This window comes from Rhineura floridana, chromosome 7, assembly GCF_030035675.1.
Source record: "Rhineura floridana isolate rRhiFlo1 chromosome 7, rRhiFlo1.hap2, whole genome shotgun sequence".
In the NCBI taxonomy this organism is placed as follows: domain Eukaryota; kingdom Metazoa; phylum Chordata; class Lepidosauria; order Squamata; family Rhineuridae; genus Rhineura; species Rhineura floridana.
Genome location: NC_084486.1, coordinates 38,096,916 through 38,109,456, shown reverse-complemented (window position 1 = coordinate 38,109,456; position 12,541 = coordinate 38,096,916).

The window sequence follows — 12,541 nt, the reverse complement described above, 5'->3', positions numbered from 1 at the left end:
TGGATTAGAACCTATACCTGTTTAAACTTTTGAACTTGGGTAAGAGAGGGGAAAAAATTTGGAAGTCAACAACAAAACTTCTTGAAGGTTCTTTCTTTCATAAGGAAAATAAAACCTCTTCTTAAGGTGCTCGATCCCAGGTAATTGTTTTAAATTTGTCTGTGAAATGTATGATTTGCCCATTTTCTAGATAGGCAAAACTGAGGCCACCTTGCTGTTTAAACTTAATGTGATGCCCTCTTGTGACTAGGTAAAGTCATTATCAAAAAGGGGACCAAAATGCAGAGCTTCCAGCCACAGTAATTGTCTACCTCATATTAGAATTCACATTGGGAATTAATATTACTTTGCTTCCAAAACAGAAACTCATCCCCAGTTGCTCTTTGAATGAAGATGGACCAGGACTTTCAACAGGGAAATGCTTTCCTCATTGTCATACCTTGTGCATATAAATCACACTATTACTAATGAACTTTTTTCTTTTAAAATGATGCTCATAATTCTAACACATGTTAGTGCATTTATTCCTTGACAGGCACTTAGAGCAACTGCTCTACATACAGGATGAGCACCATTGGAACTCCCTGCTGATTTGGAACAGAACTTAATCTATTTGTGCCACTAACATTTCTTTGTTTTGCATTCATAGCAAGAGGTATAAATCCTTTTTCTCCAAGCACAGCACTAACAAAAGTCTTTGTTCAGACAGGAGAGCCCAATGGTTATAGGCATTGGACCAGTGGTAAAGACTCAGGAAACATGCATTCATAGAGTGCACATAGAAAAGGAAAAGGCTAAGACAACCCTCCCCTTTTGAAGTTTGTTGTTTCAGGAAGATTCAGGAACAACAAATCAGCACTCTTAGGATAGCATAGTGAACTTTAGCCCTGGAAAACAAAGGGGAAAGCTTCAAAGGTCTCTGTGGTTTGATTTAAGAGCACATATGCCCCCCACCTGAAAGCAATCCAGCCAAATTGCAAGTATGTTGCAATTGGGTGGGTTTCTCTTTGTGATAGGTTGATGGGTCATCTTATTATGAAGGGGGGGTGCCCATAATGTAAGACACCCTGCTTTGCTTCCTCAAGATGGGTTGGAAGTCTGATCAGGTTCTGAGGGAAACAATGCCTGAACAGATTAATCCAACTAATAAAAGGTTTAAGTTCAATGGTGGTGTGAAAGTGCAAAAGCAGTGCAGGGTTACTTTTCTTTTTAAATGAAAATGAAGCAAATGAGGATGCTGGAATTCTGGTGTCTCAGCATTAAACTGCCCAACTGTTGGGAAGTCAGAATGGATTCAGATGCCTGGTGGCAGTTCTAAATTGGGGGCTTTTTGGAGGCATTTGTAAGATGTAGAACTGTACATATATTGCCATCCAAACCAAAGAACAGATGATAGCAAAACCAAACTACTGTGTTCTTGGATCAACAGAACAACCTGCATTTTTGTTACGTTCCTGTCTACTTGGTACCATGATCTCCTGTGCTCCTGATTCAACTTCCTGCTTGATGTGCTTAACAGCTGTAAATATGAGGCAAGATGAAGCTTGCAGTGCTTCAATGTCACACAGGTGTTGTTTTTGTTGTTGTTGTTGCATTTCCAACATTCTCAACTACTAAACAATCTACAGACTTAAGTCAGCGTTCACCTAACAGAAGCATTCAACTTTCTCAGGATGAACTTTGTGTTAAAAGGCAACTTCATTCCAAGCTTGAAAGGACTGCTCTTGTCATAATAAATGTATAATATAAACATCGAAGAAAGCAGATTTGTATAAGTTTGTGTTGGGTCTTATAATGTTTAATGTTCTGACTATTCAACGTTTCCTATTAATTGTGAATGCTATGATGAAGGGTAATTTACTGTTTATCTCTACTGCTTTCTCTAAAATACCAAGGAATGGTTTGCTGTGGTCTGTGTGGGGAAAGAATGTGTGTGTGAGAGACAACCGGTTGTCCAGTTAATGTGTGTCAAGCCAATGGATATATGAGAATGTGTGTAATAATGAGCAATAGTATTTGTGCAGCTTCATCAATTCTTCTTTAATGGATGTATTTGCAATATTTTAATCAGGAAGTGACTTTTCTTTTCAAGTCCCTTTTTGGACACTTCAAAAGATCCAATTATGCCCAGAGTTTCATAATAGAATCATTCCAGTATCTCTAGAATATGTCCTTAAAGATGTACAGGGGTTGTGTTCACACACTACATTTCAGACACAATTGGGAACAGCTAAAAAGATGGGGGAACAAGCTATTTTACAGGTAAAGCATGAAAATCAAGCTATTATTGGAATTGCAGCCAAAATTAAAGACACATGGTAGGATGCATTGTTTGGATGGAGCCAAGATTCTTCTGGGGCTTTTGACTATTATGATGCATCCAACTGGGGTCATATTAATTGGACAGTGTATGGCAATAATTGGAATGCGAGTTTTGATCAAATGGATGATATCCCAGGCTTGAAACGTGAGGAAGTTGGAGGAACGCATCAAGTTCCGGAACAACTTAAGGAAGCGTTAATTACGCGTGGTTGAACACGCTAATTAACGAGGGGGGGACTGTTATGAGGTATCAAATATTGGGAATTTTTAATCTTTGATTCATCTCAGTGAACCAGAGTTTGAAAAGGCCTGCAACAACAAAGATTCCTGGGAAACAGCCTCTCTGTGACCTCTGAGTACATATCTTGCAATGCCTGAAGGTATAGACTTCCTGACTCATGGAAATTTGGGATTTGTCACCCAGTAAGAATAGGTGCTCCTTTCCAACAAAGGAAATGTTTATGATAATCTAGGCCATCACGAGGAAACAGAATAGCTCCTTTCAAACTAGGAGGTGTTGTGCATTTCTAAGCCTTTGGAGAAGACAGGATAAACTCCTGTCAAACAAAGAAACAAAGATCACACCTATCATCCGGGAACTTATCAGGAAATGAGTGGGTTCCCACCTTCCTGTTCACATTTACTTTGGGTTTACTTTGGGGTCAGTTTAGTTAGGAAAAGGTATAAAACATGAGGAGTGAGAAGGGGAGTTCAGTTCATCTTCTGGGGGGCTGCGACAACTGCTTTTCTTATCAACGCACACTAGCATCTTTGGGACAATTTCAGAGCTATGGATTTGGGTGAGAACTTTCAGATCTGGCCCTGGTTACAAAGGGTGGAGCTTTTGCTCATTGGGCTAGATATGAAAGTCTCTCTCAGCTTTAGGCTTGCAGCAACTCTCCAGGAAAGGTATATGCAACTATCTGGGCCTTTTTCTTTCCTTTTTTCTTTCTTTCTGTGTGGGTGAGCTTAATGTGAAAGTGTTTATAGGGCTAGTCTCTTTGCTTTAGTCTATCCAGTGTTGCTGAATGAAGGAATGAATGAATAATAGTTAGAAAACTACTCATTGTTAACTGCAATTGTAAACTGCAATATTTTTCTTTGTTCCTTCTCTTAATAAAACTACTCTTTATTTTACTTGCAGTGTATGTGTTATTGAGTTAAGGGTAAAATTATACATGTTCTGGGGGTGACGTGCGGGTAACTCCAGCAAAAGATCCTGCTGCTCTCTTTTGGGGAATTTGGATTTCTAGTGAGCTCTGCTCATGAGGAAGTTCAAGGTCCCTTCGTAACAAACCTTCAGCCTATGGGCCAGACTTGGCTGATGAGGTCATTCCATTTACCCTGTGAGTCCATTTTGGGGAAGCCATGCCTACCCTGCATTTGACATCATACATGATCTCAGAGGTGGGGCAGGGCTTCAAAGGACCAATTGGGAGCTGAAAGTGGGCTCCCAATTGTTTCTTTGCTGGAGTAAGGTGCATTCTGAACCACCCATCAGCTGATTTGTTGTAGGAGCACACATTGCTCAAGGAAGGGGAAACAGTTTCCATTCAAAGACAACTGCTTCTCCTTCCCAGCACTGCTTTTTGGAGCTGCACCAACATAGATGTTGGAAAGGGGAAGCTTGTCAAGCTCTTTGCTATCTTCCCCGTGCTTCTCCTTTGCTCTTCCAACACTGGGGGTGGAAAGGAGAAGTGTGAGGAGGATCACAAAGCCCTTTCCCACACTCCCACTTTCAAACATCAATGTTGGGATTTTGACAAGTGGGTGGGGCAACCCACCTGTCAAATGTGATGTCATCATGACTTACAGAGTCTAAATTTGGTCAGTAGAATTGTTCTGGGATCACCTACGCATTATTCAAACTGAAAGGAAATATGTCAGACCACCAACTTGGATGGCTTGAAAAGAAGGTTAGACAAATTCATGGGGGATTAGGCTGTCAATGACTACTAGCCATGATGGCTATGTTCTGTCTACTGTTGGAGGCAGCAGTGGTGGCTGGTGTCCACTAGACCTGATAGGTCTGCTATGGGGGTGTGGCCAATAAGATTGTGGAGGAGTGGTGAAGTTTTGTTTTTTCTCCCCATCCTCCTCCTTGCAAACATACTGTGGACACTTAAGCATTCCAACTTTGCATATAGCACCTAACTAAACTGTAAAGTGTCTTACTTTGGTTCAGAAGGGATTACTGCTGCCACTGTTACTTATCTGACAGGGGAAAAGTTGTGTGGCCTCCACCTGCTCTGGTTCTTTCCCTTATTCTCCTTTGCAAAGAAATAGTAGACATTGAAACACTGCCGTTTTAGTAATGCTTAGCACCTAACAGTCCTATGCTCTCATGAATGTATACACAGTTAAGTTGTACCCCCTCAGTAGTGAAGAGAAAACTAGATCTCTGCTCATTCACATATGCTCTCTCAATAGTGTTCTAAAAACACACACACACAAAGTGAGTGAATTGCTGGAAATTCACATTTAGTAGGCACTACAAAAGGCTTTACTCCTATGCTTGCTCTCATCAGTACGCCCCACAGAATACAGTGGCATTTACTTACTTCTGAATAAGGTGAAGAAAACTGTGTTCGTAACCAGCAGTGCTTGGAAAATTCATTTTTAAAGGAACAAACTAATTCAAGTTCATCCAAATGCACTTTTAGTTCATTATACAAGAGAGGCTGTATACTATAGTCAGCATGGATTTTTCGCGTTCTGCAATGTTAAATTGAAAACACCCTCCCATGCCATTCTGATGCTTCCTATAAGATCATTGCAAAACAAAACCTTACAAAATGTATAGTCCTGAACTCAGAAACGCATGCTTAACAACCCTCTAAATTTTCATGGTGATACACAAAACATTCAGAGAGAATCGAGAGTGCAAAGTGTAAAAAAAGAGAGAAAACCCAGAGCTTTTTTGTACTTTTTTCTGTCAGAGTTCTCATAATCTGTTGAAATTAATTAATAATCAGCCATGTTCACAGAGTACCTGTAATTCTGTTATTGACTTTGCCCTATACTCTTGTTGGCTTACTAGGCCGTACTAACAATGTGTTTTTTCATCAAGTCTGAAATGTTTCAAGATGTATGGGAGAGGAGCTGTGTTATCAGCTATGCCTGGCCTGAGAGAGCAGACATCCAAGGCCAGACAGGTTGTCATGGTAACGGGTGATAACAGCTTGGGAAAAAGTTCTAGTTGCTTTCTAGTTCTGTTCTGTGCTGAGCGGTCTGAGTTGCTGTCTGTGTCTTGTCTCTGAACTGAGAGCTTCTCCTTGAAGGGGGGGGGGAACTCTACATGTATATTCTCCTAAGCCTTTGGCCATAATGTCTAAGTAAAGACTCTTAAACTTTCTCAAGCCTCTGTGATGATTCTTTACCATCTTACATCCAACGTAACATGTTGTTTCACGCAAGAACCGCCAATCATCAACAACTCTGACCTTCATCTTCTGCTGCTTAAGAGTTAAAAAAATGACTGGCTGATTTTTAATTAATTTAAGGAAATTTTTCTTGAACTCAATGATAATGTTGGGCATGCTCAGTAAGAACATTGACCAACTGTCAATGTTCTAAAAGCCCAAATCACAGCTGTTTGGCTTGCCTAATCAGGGGGCCACACCCACACCAGACATTGATTTCACTTGAGCCAGTTATGGCTTCCCCCAAAGAATCCTGGGAAGTGTAGTTTTGGAAGGGTGCTGAGAGGAGACTCCTGTTCCCCTGACAAAGCTCCAGTGGTCAGAGTGTTTTAACAGTCAGCCCCTCTTCTGGGGATTGTAGCTCTGTGAGGGGAATAGGGCCTCTCCTAGCAACTCTCAGCACCCTTCACTAACTACACTTCCCAGGATTCTTTGAAAGAAGCCATGTCTGTCTAAAGTGAAATAAAGCTGTGGATGTGGCCAGGGACAGCTTTGGTTTAAATTTGGGTAGGAAGCTATATGTGCCTGCTGTAGAATAAGAAGGTGGAGGAAATCCTGAAAAATAATGTTCATAATGTTTTCCTTTTGGAAAGGAAAAGGGCTTCCCTCTGCCCAGGCCTCCCATCCAATCTCTCCTCCCCCTCCTCCTTCCTCCCTCCCCTTCCTGCCATCCTCCTCCTCCTCGCCCCTCCCCCAGGTCAGTTTCACCTATCCTAAGCATGATTGCAGGGGAGTAAATCCCATTGAACTCAATAAGCATGCAAATGATCAATCCATTCTCAGCAAACTTGCACAGGATCCCATGTCTTACTTCCTGGATTAAAAAGCAGAGAAATTCACTAACAGGCAAAAAACCTTGTGGTTTAAGAACGTACCTGTAGCCAACAGATGTTTCTATCAAACCTTTAAAAAGCAGGGAAATTGGGCAGCTATAGTGAATGCACCAGGGGAGCAGGAGACCCGACCTCCTCTCTGAGATATTGTACTGCCCTACAAATTTGTCAAAATGCAAACAATTTGGGTTTGTCTTTCACAGTCCAGTCTAAGTCCTGTGTAGCTTGGAAGAATTTGGTAACATGTGCCTCTGAGCATATGGTGAGTGATGTCAACATCTGCAATCAGTCCATAAAGGAGGGAAGGTTATAATTCTTACCTTCCACTTGCATTGACCAAACACAGAGATAGATGCAAGCTGCTTGACGAAGCCAACCACGTTAGTCCGCCAGCCCTCACGCACCGAGCTGCTCCACCCTCTAATGAACCGCGCCTCCACCCTAGGCCCAACCTTAAAATATCGGTGCTTTCAGCAATGTGGTGTGTCTTCCTCTGGAGTGCAAACAGTGGAGAAAAGGAAAGTTGATACAGGTTTGCTGCTTGCGTTAGAAAACGGTTATGTCTCGAACAAAGCAATGCATCAGAAAAACGGCTGGTTATTTTGAAAGCAGCAGACAAGTATTTAGAAGTGGAGCAAGTTTGCTTGAGATGTCATGAGACATAGCGTGTTTGTCTTTGAGGTGCTGATGTAAAATGCACAATTGAATTTGAAAGAATGTATCTTGTTTGGAGTAAAAAAGATGGAAAGTAAGATTAAATTTTTTGAAGAGCATTTGAGGACACATGGGGATGTTGAAAAAAATGCTCCTGATGTCCTATTGTGTAAGTATTAGGTCTATCGTGGATTACTGTTGTCATCAGGCCTATGCATCTGCTTCAGGGTCTTTGCTACAAAACTTAGATGCTATTCAGATAAAGGCTTTGAAAATAGGCTGTGGGACTTTTGTTACCTCTCCTTGCAGTGTTATGCAGTGAGTGACTGGTGAATAGCTGGGATATTTGAACACGGAGGACTAAGATAGCATTCAAAAAATTGAGAAAAACAATAATTACACGTACTCAATGATCTTTATGTAGGCTGTAATCTAATGACCAGTACAGAAATAAAGGATAAACTTGGAAATGTTACACACATGGCTATAGATACAGCATTTCTGATGTACACCTGCAGTAAAACAAGCAACAAGGCAATTGATGAGATTTGAATTGTATTGTAATTGTTTTTAGATCTCCCATTCTCTGTACTTTGTGGTTCGTTTTATTGGATTTTATTGTATTTTGTATTAATCTGTTGTTCACCGCCCAGAGAGCTATGCTAGTCGGGCGGTATATAAATTTAATAAATAAATAAATAAATAAAATAAATAACAGAAACAAGACATGTGCTGTGCTGATCTTGTTTTAGCAGGAGGAAGCAACAATATTACAACAGTTAATATAGTGCAGATAGTCACTTCAAATATGTCTGATTTACTTTGCAATTTTAGTGAAGTTTCCTATAGTAAGTCATTTCCTTTTGCTTCTGTTTCTGTGAATATGTGAAGTACAGGAACACTTTGCAACACTAAAAACCCCTCCAAACAACTATGGAGTAATGCCACTGACTATTCTGCAGAATAGTTTCCAGTGGACACGAGGAGCATCTCAGTCTGCACAAGATAAAACAGTGGGAGGTGAAATATATTCTAGCAAAATTCTAGGTGTGCTCTGTTTTTAATTGACCATGCTCACCTTTCCTTAAGTGGAGTAGTTTAAGCATAGCAGGCTGAAAATATGTATCTTGGGCAGGCCAAGTTTGTTTTTTCCAACAGCTAGAGTCATTGCTTAAGTAGCAACATATTGTAATCCGTCTGATTTTACATAAAACTGCAGTTTCAGATTCAACTATTAATTTGCCCAATATAGATATACAGCATAACCTCCAGTAAGAAACACAAAAGCCTGTCTTTGCCATCATATGGCATTGACCAATAAAAAGGCCTTGAAATTAATAAAAATAAATTTGACACAGGTTTCTAGGATGAATAATGAGAGAGTTACAATTTTGTAGGTTACATTCTCTGTAGAAACAGTAGTAACACAGAAAAGAAGCAAAGTAAGAACACCAACAAACATAAAAAATGTAATTCTCCATCTTTGGATAGAAATATCTGTTGGCTATAGGTACATTCTTAAACTGCACGGGGTTTTTTTTTTGCTTGTTAGTGAATTTTATAGACTAAGACAACCAAGTGGGCTGTTCTTGAAGCAGCCTAGACTCCTCCCTGACTTCTCCTAATTTGCTATAGTGGCTGTGTTAAATAGGCCTCATAACAACAGATGGAGCAGGAGCCTTCTATTCTAAGAGGGCTGACAAGCAGGCAGACCAAGGGGAGGGACCTCTTTGCCATAGGTACTCTTTTGGCTTAGGATTGTCTCAGTGGTGCAGAGAGCTGATTGGCCAGAGAATAAGAAACAGATTGGTCAGAGAATAGTAGATTGACATAAATGTTTGCTGAGCTTCTCTGAGTTCAAATAGAAGTATAAAATATGTGTGGAACAAGAAAAAGTGTGTGGCTTTGAGATTTTTTTGGGGTGGTGGTGGTTAAAATCTGCTTGACATACTCATTGGGAGGGCTGTGCCCCCACAGCCCCAATGGACTAGCCTCCACTGGGAGGCAGTATACCTCTGAATACCAGTTACTGGGATTCATAAGTGGGGAGAGCACTGTTACATTCAGGTCCTGCTTCTAGGCTTCCCATAGGTACCTGGTTGGCCACTGTGAAAACAGGATGCTGGACTACATGGGCCTTTGACCTCATCCAGCAGATCTCTACTTGTGTTCTCTTCACAGAGATGCCAGCAACATTCTTGTGATCAGAGGAGGGCCATCTGAGTGGTGTAACAAGTATGGTGATGGACTGGCTGAACAGGATGATCAGCCAGGGCTCCAGGTGGGACTCCATGCAGGGCCAGCCCAAGAATACAGCCATTGAGACTGGCCATTGACTCTTACTTCAATGCTGGCAGTAGAACAGTGTCTTCTACCACATCTGCTGTCACTTCCCACCTTTCTGTGGGATCTGCCGCGAAAGGCAATTACCTAATTTGTCTAGTTCCCCATCCACAAGTCTTCTGGATAGTAGTTTGGCACTGCAGTCTCTGTTGGACCTATTTACAATGTTCTTAAATAGACAGTGTCTTGGTAATGGTGTGCATAAACAGAGGGAATGAATGCCTGGGACAAAGTCTGGTCAGATGCTCTTTTGAATGCCTTTTTACTCATCTTTCTGATACTCAGGATTCTGAAGCAGAAGACATGATTAAAGGAAGGAGGTCATCATAATCACTCTAAGAAGGCCCAAATGATGATGTCCACCAACTCATACTAGAACTGACCAGGCTGGTGAGATCTTGTCTCACAGGGTCCACTTCTACACCCTCAGCCACACATGTTCCAATTGACAGGCTTGAGGCTGAGCACTGTGTAGAGGAATCAATTGCTGTTCAGATAAGATGCTGACTACCTTCCCGACTTCTAGGCACTCATATACTAACAGGGTTTTTGTGGCACCACTTGGAAATCCTTTACTGAGTGACGTGTAAGAAGGCCCCTCTGATATCCAGTCTGTTGAATACTTTTAAGCTTTGCTGATTATAACAGAAGAGTTAAATCTGTGGCTAAATTTCTCCAACTGAATTCAGTGGAATATGAGTTTTAAGCTGCAGCTGGACCATACCTTTGGTAATAGGATAGCTGCTTTTCTGTGGCCCAACAAAGTTTTGCGGTGTGCTAGACGTAGGTACCATGTTTGCATCTCCTGCTCATTCACAGAGGGCTGTTTAATCCATCACTGATGTGGCAGTCTTTCCTAATAAATTAAGTTAGCTTGTTTTTTTCATCACCATTTGTTTTGTACTAGAATGCCATTCTATACAAATCATGTCACTGTTGCTAGATTTTGCCTTCCAAGAAAAAACAACCACAACAAACATCACCAGCAAAACTGCTTCTGGCTTTCCTGTCTTCCTTCTAACTAAATGCAGTTAGCTGGATAGAGATCTTAGTAAATAAACACATAAATAATAAAGTCAGAACGCTGCAATGATTTGGTGACTGTTAGTCTTTGTAACATAGCTTCCTGTAAGATGCAGATGGACAATAATTTCCCCTCCAAGAACTTTAGGTCTGTCCATGTTTTCAATATCTTTGCGTGTCATCTTAACTAATTGTCTACTGGAGGCTTCTGATTTCATTTTCCATCATACAGAATACTCACTTTAATCACTTATATTAAATGCCACTGTTCCCAAAACTGCTCACATCAAACAATTGCAATTCCTCATCAACACAGAGCCTTCTTAGCCTGCCATGGCAAGTTCCTCACATAATGCATCTAGGTATAGTAGCAAGCACATTTTAATTGCAATAATCCATCCATGCTGCACCATTGATGAATATCTGGACTGGGAAACCCGTGCCCTTCCAGATGTTGCTAGACTATAGCTCCCATCATCATTAGGCATGCTGGGAGGAGCAAATAGGGAGTCCAAAAACAGTGGGAGGGAAACTGGTTCCTAATTCCTATAGAACAGGAGTGCAGAACCTTTTTGACTCCATGGGCCAGATCCTTATCTGATCACAACTTTGTGATCATAAGTTTGTTGCCCACCTATCAGTCAGCTAATGTCACAAGTATGATATTCTAGCCCTCTATCCTAGCTAATAAGTGCATGTATGATTGACAACCCATACACACACACCTTTAACCCAGAACTGGGATCAGCACCCCACTGCCAATGCCTGCCCGGCCCCCTTTAATTTTAGTGTGACCATCTGAACAGCACCAGGTGATTGGACTAAGCCACTGTTTTAATTTCTCACAGTGCCCCTAAATTAGTATTGGTGTGAGGTTCTGCAAAATGTAAAGGCTGACTAGAGTTGGCTACCCTGTGCTTCTTGGGGCACTGCCACCGCAGCCAGGTACCCTCATCAGGGCTCACTGAGAGAAGAGGGAGCCACTTTGCCCAGGACCCACTGAAATTTGGCCCTGGCCCTGCTTTAAATGCTGCAGAGGAGGCACATATTTTGGGCTTGCCCTAAATCCAGGAATTACTGATTGTTCTGATGGTAAACAGAATTAAATTAATAACTGGATCTGAATTGCCTATGGGCCCTTTAATAATTCTTCTAGAATATGTAAAAGATGTGATTTCTCCTGATGATAGAGAAATGATCATACATACACATCAACAGGCGTCCATCAGTTACAAATGGAAAACAATTTGGCATCGTTTGAGGATTGGCTCCTAAGGATCAGGGACCTGGCTTATATAGAAAAACTTAATATCACAACAACAAGAAAGGAGAGATGATGACTCATTCATACATAAGTGGAGTTAGTTTATTAATTATTGGAATGATATGATGACACAAGATGCAGTCCAGCTGCATGTTATTCTAGGAACAATCGTGGTATGTGTGAAAATTCTTTTATTCTTCATTTTTCCCCTTGTCCTTTTAATTTTTTAAAAAATATATTTTCTTTCTCTGTACTCCTGTGACCCCTTCACCTCATCCTTTGGAGAACTGAATTGGATGAATTAAATGCCTTTTTGATTATTTGGCCTTTATGATATTCTGATGTACTTGGTTACTGAATATGTATGATTAAGATGTTTTATTATGCGCAACATTTACCTGTGATGAGTGTATTATTACTTATAATTGTTTTAAACACTTCATTCTGATATTTTGGCATATTGTAAAGAAAAAGTAAAGGTAGGGAGAGGAGGCAGAAAGCAAGATGGATCCCCCCCAGCTTATTAATGCTATGGCCTCCTAGCTTCCAAACTTTGCACGATGGGAACCTGCCAATGGTCTCATGCCTCCGTTTCTGTTGGCAGCCCAGTTTCCAGACCTAGAGACTTCTACCCTCTCCTTAGCCTTGGGAAATGTAGAGTCACCAACAATCACCAAAGG